We start from the raw sequence: 20,759 nt of genomic DNA, 5'->3' as shown, positions 1-20,759 counted from the left end.
GACACGCCGGAGGGCAGGGAACAGCTGCAGGCAGACCTGGATAGGTTGGACAAGTGGGCAGAAAACAACAGGATGCAGTTCAACAAGGAGAAATGCAAAGTGCTGCACCTAGGGAGGAAAAATGTCCAGCACACCTACAGCCTAGGGAATGACCTGCTGGGTGGCACAGAGGTGGAAAGGGATCTTGGAGTCCTAGTGGACTCCAAGATGAACATGAGCCGGCAGTGTGACGAAGCCATCAGAAAAGCCAATGGCACTTTATCGTGCATCAGTAGATGCATGACAAATAGGTCCAGGGAGGTGATACTTCCCCTCTATAGGGCGCTGGTCAGACCGCAGTTGGAGTACTGCGTGCAATTCTGGGCGCCACACTTCAGGAAGGATGCGGATAACCTGGAGAGGGTCCAGAGAAGGGCAACTTGTATGGTCAAGGGCCTGCAGACCAAGCCCTACGAGGAGAGACTAGAGAAACTGGACCTTTTCAGCCTCCGCAAGAGAAGGTTGAGAGGCGACCTTGTGGCTGCCTATAAGTTCATCACGGGGGAACAGAAGGGAATTGGTGAGGATTTATTCACCAAGGCGCCCCCGGGGGTTACAAGAAACAATGGCCACAAGCTAGCAGAGAGCAGATTTAGATTGGACATTAGGAAGAACTTCTTCACAGTTAGAGTGGCCAAGGTCTGGAACGGGCTCCCAAGGGAGGTGGTGCTCTCCCCTACCCTGGGGGTCTTCAAGAGGAGGTTGGACGAGTATCTAGCTGGGATCATCTAGACCCAGCACTCTTTCCTGCTTATGCAGGGGGTCGGACTCGATGATCTATTGAGGTCCCTTCCGACCCTAACATCTATGAATCTATGAATCTATGAGAGAGAGAGAGAGAGAGAGAGTTTTCACAGATGCATTGCCATGTTGCTAATTGTAAGCCACCAGCAGAATACTGGAATCTATTCTATGGGACTGTGTGATTGTGTGGAGGTTTATGTATGCAAAAGATTGAGATTATGAACTTTTCTAACCTGTTCATAAAACATATTCAGATATGAATTTCTCATCTCAGAGAAGGTCTGGTTTGAATCCATTAGCACAAATGTGTTCTCTGACCATGCATTAATTTCTATTTCAATTTACTCCTGACATACTGTGCAAGCAACTAATTAGATAGAAGTTTAATATCTCATTGCTTTCATGCTTTTGCTCATCTCAGTTTATAAAGAAGGAAATTGAGATGTTTATGAAGAATGAAATTGACTGCTTCCTGGATACCAATGAGCCTTTTCAACTTCATTTAGCAAGCTTCTTTGTGAAACTTTGAAAGCTTTTCTTTAAGAGCAGAATTATTATTTTTGCTGGAGCTAAAAAAAAAAAAAAAAAAAGGAATAAAGGTAAAATATGGTGCTTCCTGAAAGTCAAGGAGATGGACCAAGAATATGGCAAAAATCCTTCCCCAGAGCTCCTACACAAACTCACTAGGAATAAGTATGAATTATCTCACACCTGTCCTAAGATGAGTTTGTTCTTTGTTGGTTATGACAAGGCTTCCAAGAGTCATGGCAGTCTGAGACACACTAATAAGTCATGCACCATGGCCAGAGATATAAATAAACAATAAATTTAATTTTTACACACATCTCTGCAGTTCCAATTTTGCTTCTTTAATCAAAGCCCAGGAAACTCTTTTTGCTAAAGTACAAAAGCTCCAGCAGAAGGGCTTAGGCACATAATTAAAAATACCAAAGAGACATAGAGTTTATCTGCTGTTTATTATAAATATTTGTTTTAAACTGCTTAAAGTAAGCTCCTTATCCTGTTCAACAAGTCCCTGGAGGAGCATTCTCTCAACTTCCCCTTAAGAAAGGCTTTGTTTTCACTTATTCCCAAAATGAAATGGGATTAAACATCATACTTTGAACTATAAACCAATGTCTCTACAGTGCTGGCAGCTGAGTGAGAAAAAAATTGTGCCCAATACCACATATGTAAACCAGGTCAGGTTTATTAACAGTTGGAATGGCTCAGATAACTTAAGACGCTTACTAGATACTAGTGGCATAATATGATAACCCTGACCCTCAAGACTTATGACCTGACAGACAGAAATGGTCTTCATCAACAGCAACATAGGAGTATGGCTAAGAGCCCAGTGCATGTGGCAGAATGCCATCTCTGTCTCTCCAAACTCTGCTATCAAGCTGATGACCTATCTGACACTTTGATTACCATGGGCACTGCAGAGGGCAGACACCCCTGGCCCCATCTTCTTCAGGTAATCCCGAGTTGTAACATGAGCTGGATACATTCCTGTGGGAGGGGGAAACCTGTTCCCTCTGCCTATGTGACTGGCCTCACACCCCTGAGCAGGGAGGCTTAAACTCCCTATTGTTCTAAGCAATGTCATCATTACTGGAAGGGGGCTAGAGACCCTGCCAGTCTACCTGGCAACCAGTGATGCATTTCAAACTGGTTGGCTGGCAGCCAACAACTGCTGGCCTTCATTGGATCAGGTAAATGAGGTCATAGGGTTGCTATAAGTTAAAGACTGCCCAGGAGGTAGGGCAGCAGCCATGATGAAAATTCTCAGAAAAGCTGGACCATCTGAAACTCATTCTCTCTCTTGAAACTCATGGTCAATGAACTGCTTGCCTCCAGAAGAAATATCCACCTGCCTCTGGATAATACTTGTGAGTAAGCTACTTGAAATCTAACTAGACATATAGCTTGCAGTAACACAGATGCATAATCAAAGGATACCATGCCACTGTTTGCTCTAAGGAATTTCTCTGATGTTGCTCTACCCTGTACCCTATTCCAAACCTAATCCTTATAACCAGTAAAGTTCTCCTCTGTACCTAGCATGGGAGACTTATTGCGAGAGGGTCTAGATTATGCCTTGGGGTCCTTTTGGTCTGGCTGACTAAAGGAGACCACTATTTGTGCTTCAGACTGAGGGAAGCACCCCAAGTTCTTGCAATGGGTCAAGTACCCTCAAGGACTACTAGGCCTGTGTTTCCCAGGGGGTACAAGGCCAAAATCAGTCCAGACCCTGGGTGGTGGTAGCGTTACCCCCAGGCTTGTGGGTGTGCTCCAGGGAGAGGGTTGGCCAAACGTGAGGTGCCCCCAGGGAGGCACTTGGAGCCTGGAGGGTGGTCAGGCGCAGTGAGGTGGGTGGCTAAATTCAGGAGCACCCCCTACTGGCCCGCCACAGTGCATAGGGACAGCAGTGGCTTCAGGTTGCTGCCGCAAACACAATTGCTATCGTGCGGCTGCTGTCAGCAGCCACTTTTTATTATGGCCCCACAATTGGTGCTGGGGGTTATGCAAGGGCTTTTGGTTCCAATGGACCACTCTTGCCACACTACAGAGGTGGGAAGGCTATATATCTTCCAGCAATTCATTTTTCACATTCTGACCAGTAGATTGTCTCTTTTAGGGCCAGAAGGCCCAGGACCAGCCACTCCATACAAATAGTATATGCTATACACATAGGGCCAGCTAGTACTTATTAATACCAAATAGAAGGAACCTGATTTATTCTATAAAAGGGGGGAGCTGAACCTGAGGAAAAGGGACTAAACTAATGGGAAGGAGATACATGTCAGAATTCCTTTGGAAGATAAATTGTAGGGAGTTCTTGAAAGGGAATAGATAAAGGAGGTCCAGAAAGATAGCCCTGAGGCTGGCAGTCTTGTACAAGGAATGGGGTTCTTGGAGAAGATCCCCTAATATGCAGATTATATTTGCCTATGGACTTCTCAAGTGCTCAAGAGTCCAGGGAGAAGCCTGGAGTCTTGTTACTCTGAAAGAAAGAGAATTTGAAGAGGAACCAAGGAGGAAAGTAACCAGCACTGCTTGCAATCTGTTCATTTCTGTTCAAGGATGCTGGAGTTCTATAAGGGATAAAGCTAAATGTGACCTGGCTGGAGGACTGAGTCACAGAAGAGACAGACTAACAAGACCTGGTATGGCAATTGATACAGGATTCCAAGTAAACACAAAAATCTGAAATGCCATGCCCAACCATGAGGGATTGTACTGGGCCATGAATCAAACTATTTACAGGCCTGGTTTTAGATAAGCTTCTACAAACGAGGTCTACATCTTAACCAAAGGCATAATTTCAAACTCACTTAACCTCCTAAAAAGCACCACAGTTGTCCACTATCCCCTTTCCTCTCTGATCCAGACCTAATGTCCATGGTCATTGCTATATGCTGTCAGTCACATATTTGGGTCATCAAGATTGGCTGAATGCAGAGTTTCATTTAGTATGAATGGTGCCTTTTTATAGTGAGCCCTGAAAACACAATCCCTTCCCTTTTAGCATGAATCCAATAATTTGGCTCAATTTAGGAATATTGAATTAACTGAAAAAAGCTAGAACAATCTGAGATCACTTGTAGCATGGCATTCTCCCAGTCAAACTTTCATAGGCAATGGGACAATTAAATACTTAAGGATAAAGTTACAAAAGAATCTTGAAAATCTCACAAAGCTGCATTTAGAAACTCCCCACCTACAGCTACCAGAAGACATTCATAAGTGGCCAGCATTTTATCCAAACCTCTAGGGAAAAATTACCACATTGAAAATTAAATGTTTTACCTAAATTTTTCTAGATTTCAAACCATGTAAGTGTTATCCTTTCACCAGCCTGTTTTAAAAGATGGTCAAGATCTTAATATAGGGCTTGGGACAATGCCCAAAACTCTCCAGGAGGAAGTTTTGTGCCATATTGATAAGTGTGTTTTCAGACTCCTGACCTTCTGAATGTGTATATTCTCTCTCCTGTGTCCCATGAGCCAGTTCCAGCATGACCACCATTACCTCTTCTAGGGAGGTTTCAAAAGAGAATTAATGAAACAGAGGAATGTTGGAACCCTTATACTACCCTATAAAGAAATACAGAGTGGCTATCAAAAGTGGTCTAGGAAAGCCACAGTCTAGGGTAGTTCTTTCTTAAAGGTTGGCAACAAACCAGTTGTAGGAGAAAATGGGTGGAGAAAAGAAAAAATTGTAGATGAGGGAAATAGTTCCATTGTAAATCTGACATCACTATAACCTTTAGCCACAGTTATATGGTAGCATATACAACTGAAACATTTCTTGACCTGTCACTTTTATCTAGGCTTTGCTTAGCTCACTGAAAATATAGGATATTGTAAAGATGCTCCGTCACCTCTCCAGACCTGGTCATCTCTGTCAGCCTTTTTTGATGAGATAGCCTTGAAGCTATTACTAAATCATGGGATGAATTCTAAAGGCTGCACAGTGGTCAATTCTATCACACAATACGAATCATGCTTCTAATAGTTTGCATGTAATTCAAATCAATGTATTTAGAGTGTCCTGGACACTGCAAAGACAATGTAAGTTTCTTTCTTCAATACATACTAGAACTGCAGTGAAAACATTCCTGCACATGTTATAGGAATATCCCCCTGGTTAAAGAGCTGTGAAAAGAAGCAGGCACTGGGTGCATCTACATACGTGATTTACTGCACAGTAAACTAATTTACTGTTCAGTAATGCATCACCATCTACATGTGTACAGTGATTAGGCTGGTGTAGACTAATTTACTGCACCATCAGATTGGCCCATCAGACACAAGGACTATCCAATGACAGAGTAAATTACTGAGCTTAAACAGACATCTAGATAGTGACATCCAGATTAGTTTACTCCGGCTCAGATTGTGCCAGAGCTTTTTTAGTTGCATTGATTGCACATGTAGATGTGTCCACTAGATTTAAAATGATTTTGGACAGTGGCATCAAACATAAACAGGGAACTATGTATTACCTCTGAATTTAGGCCTTTCACCAGTAAACTATTTTATGGTTTTTGAAAGCAACCAGGGTGACAAAACAAATAATTTTTCTTGGGTAGAAAAGCAAACCAGTACAGAGAATAGAACAATGGTATTCTGACACAGTAGCCAGAGAACTTCTGCCACAGGGCTAAATTGCATCAGGGTGAAGAAACGTAAACTGAAATTTGTAAGAAACAGTTGACTAAAGAACACCCAAAGTCTAGACCAGACCTCCTTCATCACCCCACTCTTCACTCCCACCTTTTTATACTTTCCTTCTTTGTGCCTTGTGTGTATTGTCCCTCTTCTAGTTGTACCAATTTATTTGGCTTGATAATTTAATATTAAAGACTACTAAATGGGTTTTGCACATTATGTAAATGTTATATGATGCAGATGGTAATTATGATTGTAATTATTACTTTTGTTTTCTTTTTGTATTGTGATAGATAGCTGAATTGAAAAATAAAATCTATAATAAAAAATTCTGCAGAAGAATAGCATATCAACACTGTTTTCCTATTGGTAAAGTTGCTCTGCAATCTCCATTTCAGCTTCAAAAAACCTCAGACCAGCATACTTCAAGCAGTTCTGCCAGCCTGTGGTTTCCCTTTGAACCAAGCAATTCAAAAACATCTCCTTTTTCTTTTCAAAGCCTCCAACTCCATAGCCCGCCCAGCTAATAATCAGGAATGCCTTCTGGTTTCAAAAGGATGAATAAAGTTATAGTTACTAAGTTTGCTGTCATACTCTTGGCAAGGGATGTGAATCATGCTGGAGAACCAACATTCAAGTGCACAAATTAAAATAAGTTATTCCTGCATACCTACAAGAACAGTAAGTACAAAGAGTTAAGGGGGTGTAAATTAAGCTACCTTTAGCTTTGCACAGCTCTTGCAAACTTGGCCAGGACTGACTGACTTGGTGCAGCTGTTACCTACAAACCACATAAACTCCTGTCTGCCACCTGCACTGAATTTAAGCCTTGATTCAGCAAAGCATTTAAGCACATGCTGAATCAAAAGCATATGAGGTAAGTCCCATTGAAGTTAAAAGAACTTCAGCACATGTTTAATTGCTTTCCTGAATCAGGGCCCCAGAATGCAGTAACTCCACTCTCTACTTACAAGCACTCAGGCCTCTTTTATAGCCTAGCACAGCTCTCCTGAAGATTTGAGCAGTGACTGACTTAAATGCCCGTTCTCCCCCGTCTTCTCCTTGGCAGTCACACTCCCCATCCACATGTTGTTTCAATCCCACACTTGTACTTCTTATGCTGACCTTGGGGTGACCTAATACAGGCTCCACACAGTTAATTAAGTTTAGCAGCAATTTTCTTTAGGGATCCAATACATATAATTAGGTTTCTAACCTTTTTATTCCCTTTCTGAATGAAATTTTGCAGAATCCTTACCAGGGACTGAATTCTGTTTTTACTGACACTGATGGAAATCCAGTTGGCTTAAACTCCAAATTTACACTGACATAAGCAATATCAGAATTTGGCTCTGTGACTTCAAAGTCCTGTCTTATTTAGAAAAGTATATTGTAGCATACTTAAAGTTTTCTGTTAATAAAGACAAGAATGAATCCCTGAGGTATTTTAATTAAATAACATTTATAATATAGTTTTATCTATGTCTATGCATTTTGGAACAACTATTTATGTTTTAATAATAAGGAAATACAATTACATCAATCATAAAAAAATTACATGCATCTGTACTTCTTCACTGAGCCACGGTTGCAGACTATGGACTTGACAGATTTTCCTCTTCCATCTATATAAAAAATATAGAGAAATAATGTATGTTAATACTACACGAAAGTCCTTGAATTAAAATATCACAGGACCCTCAAAAGGGTGACTGTAGAATAAAGGGCTACATAAAAATGATTAACGTGCTTTTACACAAAGAAAGATACTTTTTATATATTGTTGACCTTCTAAGGTCAAAGGGATTATAGGGCTGTTTGAAGTGCAGGAGGAGCAGAGCAAGGAAACAAGAAGGCTTTTCACTGAGTGATGAGATGCTGGGGTTGACATTTCAAGAGCAGCCAGCATATTTTCCTTAACTCCTTCTTTCTCAGGTGAAAAAAGGCTTTTAAACAAAACAAAATAAAGCAAACCAAAAAATCAGTTCTCTCAGCAACAAGATATGCTCATGAAGTTCAGGAGAAACAACTAGGAAACACAGATGGTGACATAATAGGAAGGATCCACAATGTAATCCTGTTCTTCACAGGACTTCATAAGCAGGTCATCCTGATACTGGCCCATCACTAGTGGCACACTTAACTTTGCCCAGTAGAAGAGCTAAGTAATTTTGAAAAGAAAATAATCACTTTGGTTTCCAAGAAACCGTCTCTCTCACAATTTTCCCTATCAAGTTTTTAAACGTGCTTCAGCTGTGCCTGCACATACTAGTTTGTACGTGAATTCCAGTGCACTCTTAGTTGAGCACACAAATAGTTCACATAGGTTTCAGCATGACCGAAAGAAGGAATACAGTATTAGGACTCTAGAGTAGACCTAAGCTTTTTTTTCTACAGTGAAATAGTTATTGTGCCCCAAAAATGCAGATTCTTTTGTGTGGGACATATGGGATATGGTAAATAGTTTTGTCTAAAAAAAAGCAACTATTTGATATACCTGCCTTGGTGACACTACATTTTATACAAAGTAGATGAGCTCCAACAAGAAGAACTCATGGGAGATCTGCTGCAGGACACACTAGCTAGGGACAGACATTCAAAAAGCCTGGGCCTGAGCTGATTCAATCTTTGCAGGTTAGTCTAACCTGCCCAGATTGAATCAGTTTGCAACTGCACACATTCCCTCTGGACTGAAAAAATGCAGGCACATGCCTGCAGTGGCTCAGTCTAGAAGCTGGGGGGCACTAGAGCAAACCTCCCTTCCATTCCACAATGCTGAACTCAGGAGGGTGGGGGGGGGTGAGATATGGCCAGGCCCCAGCAGGACCTCTGATTAAGGAGGGGTGTAAACCCCAACCCTGCCTGCAATCCTAGGCCTTTCTCTGCTTGCTGCTCAAGGGGTGGGAGTGTTGCCAGACTCCAGCCCCTGGCTAGCACTCTGAGGCAAAGGGGATGTGCATGCATCTGTTGATCATATTGAGCTTTTCAATCTTCCTCTCCCTGCTTCTTCATACTGTCTGCAAATCTGACAAGCAAGGGAGCCAGCAAGGAGCTGATAATACAGCATTTATCAGCCCATCAAAAAACAAAAGCCTCTCTCATTAGTTCAAGCTCTTCTTAAACAGCTTTTTCCAAGGAAGGAACAGAGGGACATTACCAACTGACCTGTTGATTAGCTCCAAAAAGCACCTAAGTGGACACTGTTCTGCCTGCCTATTCCAGTTAAATTGGACACACACACACACACACACACACACACACACCCCTCTCAGCATTAGCTAGCATACCACATACCTAGGGGCCATGGGGCTGGGGTCTGTGCTGTTGGAGAGGGAGGTGGGATCCTTGCTTGAGCAGCAAGCAGTGAGGGGGACATAAGGGAGGGGGAAGCCAGGCAGACCCTGCTGTGCCTGGAGTCTCTGCCAGAGGTCTGGCTAGGGAACAGAGGGGTGGGACCAGCCCTGTTCTCTGGAACAGACAGCCCAGCCCAGGACTGCAAAGCATCTGAGAAGCTGGTTCTCTGGTTAGACTCTGGTCTAACCTAAACCAGGAAGGGGTCTGGGAAAGACATTGCATAAACCGGTTTGACCCAAATCAGTTAAGTCTGATACTACATTCAACCAGGTTTATCTTAAACCAGTTTCAGTCATTTGAAATTGGTTTATGTGCACTGAACTTATGTTCTGTTACAGGTTTAAACTAGTTTCTGATCACTTAAACCAGTGTATGTGTAATGTCTGCCCTAGCCACTATCACCTGGTAGTTAGGACATTCACCTGAGAAACCTTAGTTCAAATCCACTGCTAAAGGATGAATCAGTTCAAAGGGGATGGGATCCTAAACATGAGACTATAATGTATTCTGCAATGGGTCTCCCTGTAAGCCTCCAACTGGAGTTGTTCCATATTTGATAGCAGTGTTGCTCAACCCATGGTACCCTGGGGGTACACGACACATGGCCAGGGGGTACTGCATTTTGGTCTTTGCCTGCTCAGAGTGTCTGGCTCCCGCCCCTCCCACCATGTCTGCTGCGCTGGGGCTTTCACGCCCCAGCATCAGTGTGCCAGGGGATAGGAAGGGAGGCCCCACGGAGGCTGCTTTGCAGTGAAAAAATTGGGAAAAAGTGGGAAAAAGCTGTGACGAAAGCAGAAGTGCCAAGGTAGGACTTCCTTTTTTGCTTTTGCCACATCGATAGGCAGTGGGTACATAAGGTACCAAAGGTTGAGAACCACTGTTTTGTAGTGTATATCAGGGGTGGGCAAAATGCAGCCTGGGGGTTGGATGCGGCCCGCCAGGCCATTCTATCTGACCTGTGGGGCCCCTAAAAAATTTAGAAAATTAATATTTATCTGCCCTAGACTGCCTGTCATGTGGCCCTCGATGGCTTGCCAAAACTCACTAAGCGGCCCTCTGCCCAAAATAATTGCCTGCCCCTGGTGTACATAAATGGTCATTGAGACAGATGATGTGCGAATGTCTTTATACCTTGATGGTTAGAGATCTTACCTTGGCTCCAGTGAACATTTAACTATCAATATAAAGCTGAACAGTATCAGCAGCAAGGATTGAGAACACTCCAGTCCAGAGCACTCTTTGATAAGGTGCAAGATATGAATTTCAATCCCTTCTGAAAGAAGAGGGAATGTACCTAGGGCTCTCAAATCCTTGGTATGTGCTATGGCTCTTGTTTTAAAGGGCTTCTCCTGATTTTTAAATCTAGCCTTTCATTTCCACTGCTTTTCTTGTGAGGGCCTAAAAACAAAATGGTTTATTTCAAGCTGAATGGAATACTTCATTCAATGTGAAAAATATTTTGCCAGGTCTTTGTTTTAGAGAAAACAATGAAAAAAAATCAGTTTAATAAAATCCAAAATACCAATAATTTGCACAGCTTTAATGGTAACTCCCATAGAACACAATGATGAACTGTAGTGAGAATTCCACTGTGGAAAAATTAATAGCCACAGCATGAAAAATTATACAGTGAAAGTTCAAGTAGCAGATAATGTGTTTCCAGTAAATCAAGTGGGGAAAAAATTGTCTGATGTTACCTATTAAGATATGGGCAGACATTACATTTAGATTGACCTAACAAGGGCTAGGTTGATCTAAATCCCAATTTGTGCAGACATTCAGGGAGGTTAAATGGGCCACCTGAGTAGGTGAACTAATTTAGATCAGGCCTGGTTAACACATGTCCAGAGCACACCCCAACTTACATATACTGGGTTCCTATTGCAGGTCCCAGGACTGGCAAACATTTGTACTTGCTGTTCCTGGTCTACAATCCCATGGCTTCAAGTAAGCCACAAGATCATAGATTGGGCATGGCAAACATTTGTAAGCTCCCTAACAGAATTGATCCAATTGACTGTCACAGCAAATCTAACTTTAAGGAAGCAAAAAATTAGATGTGATAAAGAAGGGAGCTGGCAACATGGCCCTGTCCTTTCTATGAAAAGAAATAAAACTACCCAAACTCCTACAGTTCAGTACTCCATTGAAAGCACAACTGAGGGAGTCCATGCCAATTTCATCTACCATGTGTGTTGAGACTTGGCTGATATTACATTCCAAAAATATTCTTTTTCTTCGTGCCAGCAAGACATTACAGTGTAAGGACAGCAATGCTGAGCCTAATGCTCTCAATTAAACATAATTATTCCAAACTAGCAGCTTTTTGAGATGCCACCATTGTTTCTGCAATTAACTTAAAAACATGGCATTTAAATGTTATATACAAAGCTTCCCTCAATACCATTTAGATCAAATACTGTTCTAAGGAAATCCTGTACCTCACTCTCCTTTCCTAATGTGCTAGAATAAATGTAAAAGACTAAGTAACTCTGTCAAAGGCATACATGTAAGGAGACATTATTAATATTCACTGATAAGAATCTCTGTTGCACATGAAGAAAAAATGTTCACAATATAGATTGGAGAAATAAAAATATTTCACAAAAGCAGTGTTTAACAATTAAAATAAATCCTTATATCTGTCCTTCTCTTGCTTTCTCGTTAACTAATTAAAACCCACTGCACCCTTAAGATAGGCATGGAACCCACAGATAGGTACAGTAGATATTTGGTTATTTCTGTATTTAGAACAAGAAACTGAAACCTTGCTCATGGTGCAAACAAATTGCATTATTGATTGTATAATGACTATTATATCCTAGTGGATTCTTACGCACTTCATTTATAAGCTAGTACTAATCAACTGTCAGATCTCATCCTCACAAAGCAGTCATTCTGGGATTGCAAAGTTTTGTGGTAGGGAATATAGACATTCAGCTCTTTGATCTAAATGAGTTACAAGACACCCATCCCTTATAGCCATAAACTCACTGAAAGTGCATGTGATGTGATTATGCACACTGAGGTAAGGATTGTGCTGTGCTGGGTTGTGTGCATCTGTATGATAGTCCTGTTGAGGCAAGTTCTATTCTTTGACTTGACTCTAAATATCTCCCCTATGGCTCAACCCTTTCCTGTTTCTTTAATGAAAATAAGAAATAGCTCATCACAAGATTCCTAGGTTTTTCCTCACATTTGCTAAGGAAGTTGTTAGCCTGTTAACAAAAGAATTAGACTAGAGAAATGGAATTTGGGTGGATAAGTTTATAGATCAGGAAGGTTTTACTATTTATCTATGGAAGCATTAAGTAAATAGATGAGAGAGAATAAAATAAGCAACTCTCAGCCAAGCACAGCTCCTATGGGCTTGGCAACAGAAAGCCTGCCTCAGGTTCTCTTGATGTTTTCCAACAAACCAGAGAGGCCTGTTTAACTATCAGGATGATTTCTACTAGAGTCTATTCTCATTTATACCAATGATGATCCAGACTAACTTAACTGACTTGATGAAATTACTTATGATCTAGGTCTAGGATATACTAGAAAGTATTTACTGGTAGAGTAATGCCATGTAGCTTCTACTGTAAACACAGCTTATACTGGTTTAAAGGAAGTGCTGATGACAGTTTAATTTATACCATGGTGTCTGGCAAGCAGAATAAACTGTATTGCAAAAGCACATCTATGCCAAACTAACCATCTACATAAGTGCTTTTGCTTGTAAGAAAATGTGACAAAAAATATCTCACACCTTAATCCACATTGCTTCTAATGCTGACTAGGCCTTATACTGACGTAGCTGAGATTGGAATCTGGCCAAGGGACCACAGGGGGGATACAAGTAATTGAATTAATTAACCTTAATCTCTAACATTTCTAAATAACAGCAATTCCTAGCGTTTATAAGGCTAAAGGAGGGAAGTGACTAGAGGGAAGTAACTAGCCCAAGTTTACCCAGCAGGCTCCTTCCATGATCTGAGAATAAATAACAGGTTTCCTGAGCCACCAGCACTCTATCCACTGTACCATACTGTATGCCATTAAGTGATGTCATGAATTGCTATTAATGCTCAAGTGTGTTCCCCATAAATGAAATCACTAAACCTCAAGAAAACACCATTAACCATCTTAACATCCAGTGTAATCTTAACACATGTACACTACCAATAAGACCCAGGGTGCTTACACAAGTTACATGTTTCACATGATAGTGCCCCTGAAAGCACTCTAGAGCCATGATACAAGAATGTGCATGGCTGCAAAGCGCTTTTTAAATGGCCAATCGTGCAAAAAAAATACCCTCATCAAATCAGCTATTAGCTGAAGGTCCTACAGAACAGAGTGCCTTAGGGAACTTATGTTCCCTTGAGGGTTAATTTTTAGCACCTTTGTAAGGCTGCTTTACTATTTGCATGCCCCCTGTACTGTCAGTGGCAAAGGAAGGGATAGGCAGAGTGGGGAGCAGCACAGAGCCGGTTAGGCTTTTCTGGGCTGCAACTGGAGGGGGAAGGCAGGGTGGAACAAAGTTCCCTCGCCTCATGCCTCCCTCCCCCCTCCCACCCCCAGCTACCCCAGCTAGTATATTTGAGGGAGTCGGGCTAGGCCAGTAAGACAAGGTGGCTCCGTCCCACCCTGCCTTTCCCCCTCCAACTCTGGCCAGGCAAAGCCCAGCTGGCAGCTCCATGCTTCTCCCTCCCTCCTCTGCTGACAGCTAGGGGGGAAGGGCTGGGGAGGACTGATGCACCCCCACCTGCTGGCCAGGGCTGATGCAGACAGCCTAAAGCTCTCCTGACCCAACAGGTTGTGCTGGGTTGTGTGGGGTGGGGAGAAGCTCTAACTCATGGCACTTTGTGTAAAGCAGCATGAGTTAGAATGTAGCCCCTAAATGTCTGCAGGCATCCCCAGACACAATCACAGTCTCATCAGTTCTACAGAAAACTTCCTTTCACATTCACCAAATAAACCACCACAATAGAGATAACAGATAAAGACAATAATTCATTGTATGTTTAACTACATCATTTGAAAAAGTGGTCTATTCCTAAATCGTTATGAGAATAGAGAAATATGTGAAAAGCAGTTTCTGATCACTTTGTATTCCTACCTCTCAAAAAGCAAACAATAGACACTCTGGGGATTCTTTTTAAAAGGGCACTTTAAAATATTTAGCACCTTTGCAGAGGAAATATTTAACCCCAAATGTATGTAAAATTCATTTGGCTTCCAAAGAATTATTGTTTTAAATTTAGAAAAAGAACTCAGGCACTCACATGTGTACAAGAGAGATTGTATCCCTATCTGAAATGTAAATCTCAGAAGCTTGAATTTTTAATATTTGTAATTCAATAGCACCTTTAATCAAGGGATCTCAGCAGTCTACCATGTCATCCCATAATTCAAGTGCTCTGGCCAATTCCATTTCTAGTGGTTCATTTCTGTCTGTCCCAATTACTCCCACACTTCAGTTTGATATTATATTCATATACTGTCAATACTGTAGGGATATTGCTATGAGTTGGTAGACAGCTGCTATTCACTGAATGCACAGATGTGTGCACTTTAGTGGAAATTGAACTAACCTCCTTGCAGGTGTTATAGACCAGCCTGTTAGTTTTGTAAAGTGGACTTTTGAATTATTTGTATGAGCTGTACTGTATAGATACAGATAGAGCTGTCTCTGTACCAGCAGTGCAGGGATGTGGCCAGGGGCAGCAGTAACTTCCAGCTGCTTCCAATTGCTTCTTATTAGCACCCCCAAGTCAGCTCCTGGGGTTGTGCAAGAGTGCCCAGTGCCAATGCACAGTTGGCACCACCCTTGCCATGGTGCTGGTTTATAGCAATAGAGGTTGAGTCATTCTGTTTGCTATTGTTCATATGTAAGAAGGGGCACCTGTTCTCTGTCACTTGGAGTCCAAAAGGGTTTGGTGTTTCCCATTTCTCTCCGAGGAAGAAACTATCAAAAGAAAAAAAAAAGAAAGCAATCAACATCACACTTCACCAAGTTTAATCGATTTAGGAGGAGACTGCATGACATGACAGATTCATTGTCCCAGAAAGTCCCTTCCAGTCCAATGTCCCTAAAATATATGGGTCAGATCTGCAGCTGATGTAAAGCAGAAAAAGTAGCTAAAATTACCCCAGAGCAATACATGTGGTCCTTAAAGTAAGATTACAAACTCACAGACATACACACACCTTCATGACTGAATTTAACCTCTACATTTAGTATTGAAGTCAATGGGATACCCTGATATACAGGACCTAAAAATCGGGCCTTATATATTTCATTCATATCTTTATGTAAAATTAGATAGAATTGTCAACCCCAGAAACAACCATGGTCTGGAAGCATGTGACTGATATGGAATAGAGTTATTTATATAAATAGAATCACAGCACTATAAAATTAGAATCAGGAAAGGCCTGCTAGACAATCCAATCCATTCCCTTCCAGAGCTGGAGTGTTCTGTATAGCACATTGCCTCATGTTATGTCCAGTCCTCTTTTAAAGTCATAAGCGACAGGACTTCTACAACTGCCATTAGGAAACTCTTCCATAACCTGATTTATGTCACAGTCAGGAAGTCAGCCTAAATTTTCCTTTTCACGCCTAACTGCTTGCCATCCCTACCCTACATAATTCCTCTATCTATAGTGTTTACACCTTCCAAATACTTGTAGACAGTTACTTTGTTCTACCAATCCTAGTTTCCACTACATGTGCTCAACTTCTGCCACAAAACTGTGAGTGCATCCACATTTCCACCTTCCTTTCAGCAGCAGAACCCCTTTCCATGCAGAACAACACCAGCTTCATAAGCAACAGAAGGCTTCTGCCACCATCCAGTAGCCGACAAAAATGGAGGGTAGAAGCACCCACACTTTCTGTCGGCTGCTACAGTACCTTTAACAGCTGATGTACTCCAGGGCACACTCCACACCCTGCCAACGTAGCCACTGTAGCAGAGTCACATGGAGTCACCAGAAGCTGCATGTTGCTGCCAGAATCACCCAAGTGTTTATGTGCTACAGTGGTTTCTCTGTGGCAGTTGTAGCCTGCTGGTAACATAGACAAGCCCTTAGTCTCCACTTTGCCAGTCTATACCCTTGTGTATCTTCCGAGGACTGACCCAACATCCATAAAAAAGTAAACGAAAATCTTCCCATTGATTTCAATGAGTATCATATCAAATCAGTTCCTCCAGTCCCCCTATTTTGTTGGTATCCTTTGGCCTGCCTCCCCTTTTGCCATTTCAGCCAGATAAGTGTGAACCAGATAGTCTTCAGAACTAATCTGTAAAGGAAAACACATAGTTAATGAAAGACAAACCATATTCTTTTCTCTCAGCCATATTCTTTTCTCTCAATTTTATTACTGAAATGCACGCTTAATCTGCATCTCACTTCTGTTTCTCTCCTTGGCCTTCTCTCTTTTATCATCACTTCCAGCTCCTTAAACACAAAGTTTTATTTGCCAGACTGCAGCTGCCATTGCAAGTTAACACAATATGGAAAAGATCTGCTTTCAGTCACACATAGAATACACATATGTTCATACAGTGCTCTTAGGTATGTATATGCAAGTTCAATAAACCCCAAGGAGATAGAATTTAGCTTATGGAATATTCTTAGCACATAATATTCTTTACATAACATTCGGAAACCTGTTCCATGCAAGCCATTTCATACATACCTGCAATAACCAGACAAGGAGTCCTAGGCCTGAATGTGAATTTCCAGATACAGACTTAACACATGTGCCATTTTTTTTTTAATTTGTCTTTATATTGACAAGGGGGATCATGACCCATATATACTAAAGGATAGAAGCAAGGACTGATAATGTTCACATTTGTACGTTCTCCCTGGTGAATCTTGTTCCAAGAGTACAGGTCAGGAAATACCAACTTTTATATGCATTGACTATGTGGGTGGTTTGGGGCTGGTGCACCCATGCCTCTAGGGGGAACAGATGTTGCCACTGATTCACTTTGCAAGCGTGTGAGTAAAAGTCTACATCTGTGACAACTTACAGTAAGAAATTGTGAGCAGCTGTGAAGAAAAAGGCTCAAAATGAAAAGTCAATCAAGATGTAAAACAAGATACTGTACAAATCCTGAAAACCAGCAAATGGAATCTATTTTGATTTAGGCTATATCTATGACAAATCTACCTGAATGGCAGAAAAGATAAGATGGATAATACTTACTGATCTCACTGCACATGCTGTGTTGTTATAGCTCCCTGGTGTATGCTACACTTCCCTCAGGTATCATAAATTCAATGACAGGACTGGAAAAGATCCGTGGATATAAGACTTCTGAGAAACACAGGTACTATATGATATGGAGCTCATGACTTAGGACACGGCACTTATCTGCCTAACTAATTTGCCATTCAGAAACCATTCTGGTTCTTCACAGAACTGTCATCCTGTAGAGTGACACATAAGACCAAATTTCCATCCCCTGTTGTCTCATGTGTCTCTTCATTAAAGTAGAAATGGTAATTCAAGTGAACTGGCCAGTTTCATTTCTCATAGTTCATTTCTGTCCATCCCAATTACTCTCACACTTCAGTTTGATATGATATTCACAGCTGTCAAAATTGTAGAGGTGTTGCTGTGAGTTGTTATACAGTTGCTGTTCAGGATATCGGTGTGCACATTTCAGTGGAGGATGAACTTACCTATGTGTAGGGGTTATAGATCAGCCTGTTAGTTCTGTAAAATGGACTTTGGAATTCTTTGGGTGAAAAGTGCTGTATAGATACAGATAGAGCTATCTCTGTACCAACAGAACTGGTTGAATACTGCAAAAACTGTTCTGCAAATATTTGTTCACCTTTTTAAACAAACTTTCTTCAGCTATGTTTGTGCCTTTTTCTATTTGCTTTCTTTGAGTGTTTATGCTATCAAGTTTTACTGGCTCAAATGTTTGTGGAACGCAAATATAACAGAAGCCTCCACAATCTTGGAAAGGGAAGTTTGAATGTATTGTATAAATGGTGGGTAAAAGGAGCCTGATTATAACTTCTATGCTCATCCCCTCAAGAAACAGAAACAAAACCATATAACTTACATGAGCAAAGTCAGTGATGTAAGGTGTTCTCTGTACATATGAATGGAGCAAAGATGACCTAATTCATGAATTCATATGATTCTATACATAAGCAATAGTTCTGCAAACACAGCAGAAGTACAGTTAATTTTATAATTCTTGATGTATAGATAAAGCTATATCTAATTGACATAATTTAGCAGTTGAGACTCTTGGCCAGTAAGAATATTTTCAGTCACTGAGGCTGTACTTTTACATAGAAAGGGACCCCCATCCTACAGAACTTGCTGCTTGTGAGTATTCTAGGTCAGCGGCTCTCAACCTTCTGCACCTTATGTCCCACCTACGTAAGGTCAAAAAATCCTGGTCCCACCGCCATGACCCAAGTTCCACCTACAGGGCCTTCACATCCCACCAGTGGGGCGCGTCCCACCAATTGAGAAACCCTGTTCTAGGTTACAAAATGATGCAGATGGAAGCAGTGATCTGATTGGCTGAAGAAATTTCTGGTCCGTGCTTGGATACATGTAATCCCATTCACAGGTTCCTTTTAGCAGAACTCCTTCAGCAAAGTTAAATGAAGCAGGAATCAAAATGCACCTTTGTGAGCTTTCTGTGTTCAGTACTGAAGAAAAGTGTTGTGGCAGAGGGGGATGGAGAAGAATAAGATGAAGGGATGGAAGGGATATTTTTTCCCAAACTCTACTGCTGTAGGAAACCCATCCCTTAATTAATGGCACACCATTAATTAATTAAGACCATAACACTGCTTTAAATAATTACATCATTTTGTCATGTTATTCTCAATCCTGTTCTTTACATATACTAACATATTTTCTTGAATCAACGATGAGGTTTTTCCCCATTCAGCATGAGGAGAGTGCCTGTAGTGACAGGGAAAAGCAAGTATTGTAGAAGTGTAGCCCCTCTTCTCCCCTCCCCGCCACTGTGGGGAAAAGCATTGGCTGCAGACACTGTCTCCACACTGCTGGGAAAAGTGGTGGTGGCAATGGCTGGGTCCTTGCACCCATCCTCCATGTACCTGCCTGCCTCTGGACCAAACTAAGTTAATCCAGCTGCTGAAGCCTCACACATGTGGGCCAAATCAAATTGCTCTAAAAGCCAGATGCAGCCTGTAGGCTGGAGGTTGCCAACCCCTGATCTAGTGCGTTTAGGTCCCTATCAATTTCCTCATGGTCTTTTCTTACCTCAACCAAGATAAAATGACCTTGTGCCATCTTCAGACCGGCTGCTTTAGTGTTCAACTCCATCTCTAGATCATTCATATACATTAAACACCAGACTTGATATGGAATTTTAATAGCACCAGTTGTTAACCTTTGGCCATAATGATCACTTATTCCTATACTTTGCTTCCTGTGTCTATGCCAGTGGTTGATCCATAACAATTCTTTGTCTTTAACAAATGACCATTTAAGTTCTTTGATAGTCTCCTGTAAGGAACCTCACTAAAGGCCTCTTCAAAGTCTAAATAAGTTATAATCAGCTGGTTCTCCTTTATCTGCTACTTTACTGACATATTCATATCATTCTAAAAAGAGTAGTAGTGAGATAGGATTTTCCTTTGAAAAACCATTCTAGTAAGAGCCTATTCTATCATGTTCCCCCAGATGTTATATTATTCCAGCGTTTCAACTAGCTGACCAAGTACAGATGTAATAAGTATGGGTCTGCAGTTCCCCAAATTTCTTCTGGAAACATTTTTTTAATAAAAGGGGGGAAAGAAGCCTGTGTTCCTACGGTTAAGCACTTTTTTTTGCACTACACATTTTCAGAGAAAAATGTAAGTTTGGCAACATTGAAATGTTTTGCAAATATATGCCAGTTTTAACAGATGTTTCATTTTTAAAGGTTTAAAAATGGAAAACATTCAGATTGACATTTTTAAAGAAAATGCCCAAATTTGTTGGTGCTAACCACCTTTTTTATTTTGAAATACCCATTTAAAAAGGGTTGAAATTGAAAGAAAACACCAATTTTGTCAGAACAATATATTTCATCTGCCTTGCAATTAATTTTTTCTATGCTTAACATTTGTGTTTTCAGTCCAAACTAATACATACTTTTTTAAAACTTTTCAAAACTGCCACTGAGTTCACCCAGCTCTTTCTTCTCTCCTGTTATTATCCAGCATAGTAGCTTCTTTAAAATGAAGCTGCATTTCTAGAATCTGTATCAGCCAGAAAGAAAATGTGTTTTATTAGTAAAAGTGTAGCAGTAAATTTAGGGGTGTTTCTTCAATACATTACAAGAATGACACTGGATCCTTTCAACTTCTACATTAGAGTATAATCATCCAAAAATCATCTTCTGTTCAGCAATATATTAGACTGTGTGGAGGACAGAGACAAATATATTA

The 20,759-nt window shown here is 41.1% G+C and overlaps 1 long non-coding RNA gene across 1 annotated transcript in view; it reads right to left on the bottom strand.

Moving 5' to 3' along the window:
• Nucleotides 1–7,406: 7,406 nt before the first annotated feature.
• LOC132249091 (uncharacterized) overlaps nt 7,407–20,759 on the bottom strand; it is a 28,587-nt gene continuing 15,234 nt past the window's right edge. The window contains exons 2-3 of the long non-coding RNA XR_009460486.1: nt 15,211–15,273; nt 7,407–7,588 (exon numbers count right to left, since the gene is read on the bottom strand). This is a non-coding gene — a long non-coding RNA (uncharacterized LOC132249091). The remainder of the gene's footprint in view (nt 7,589–15,210; nt 15,274–20,759) is intronic.

The sequence above is a fragment of the Alligator mississippiensis genome, chromosome 3, assembly GCF_030867095.1.
Source record: "Alligator mississippiensis isolate rAllMis1 chromosome 3, rAllMis1, whole genome shotgun sequence".
Lineage (NCBI taxonomy): Eukaryota > Metazoa > Chordata > Crocodylia > Alligatoridae > Alligator > Alligator mississippiensis.
The sequence above is the reverse complement of the archived record's forward strand: the minus strand, read 5'-3'. Positions and strand labels throughout refer to the sequence as shown.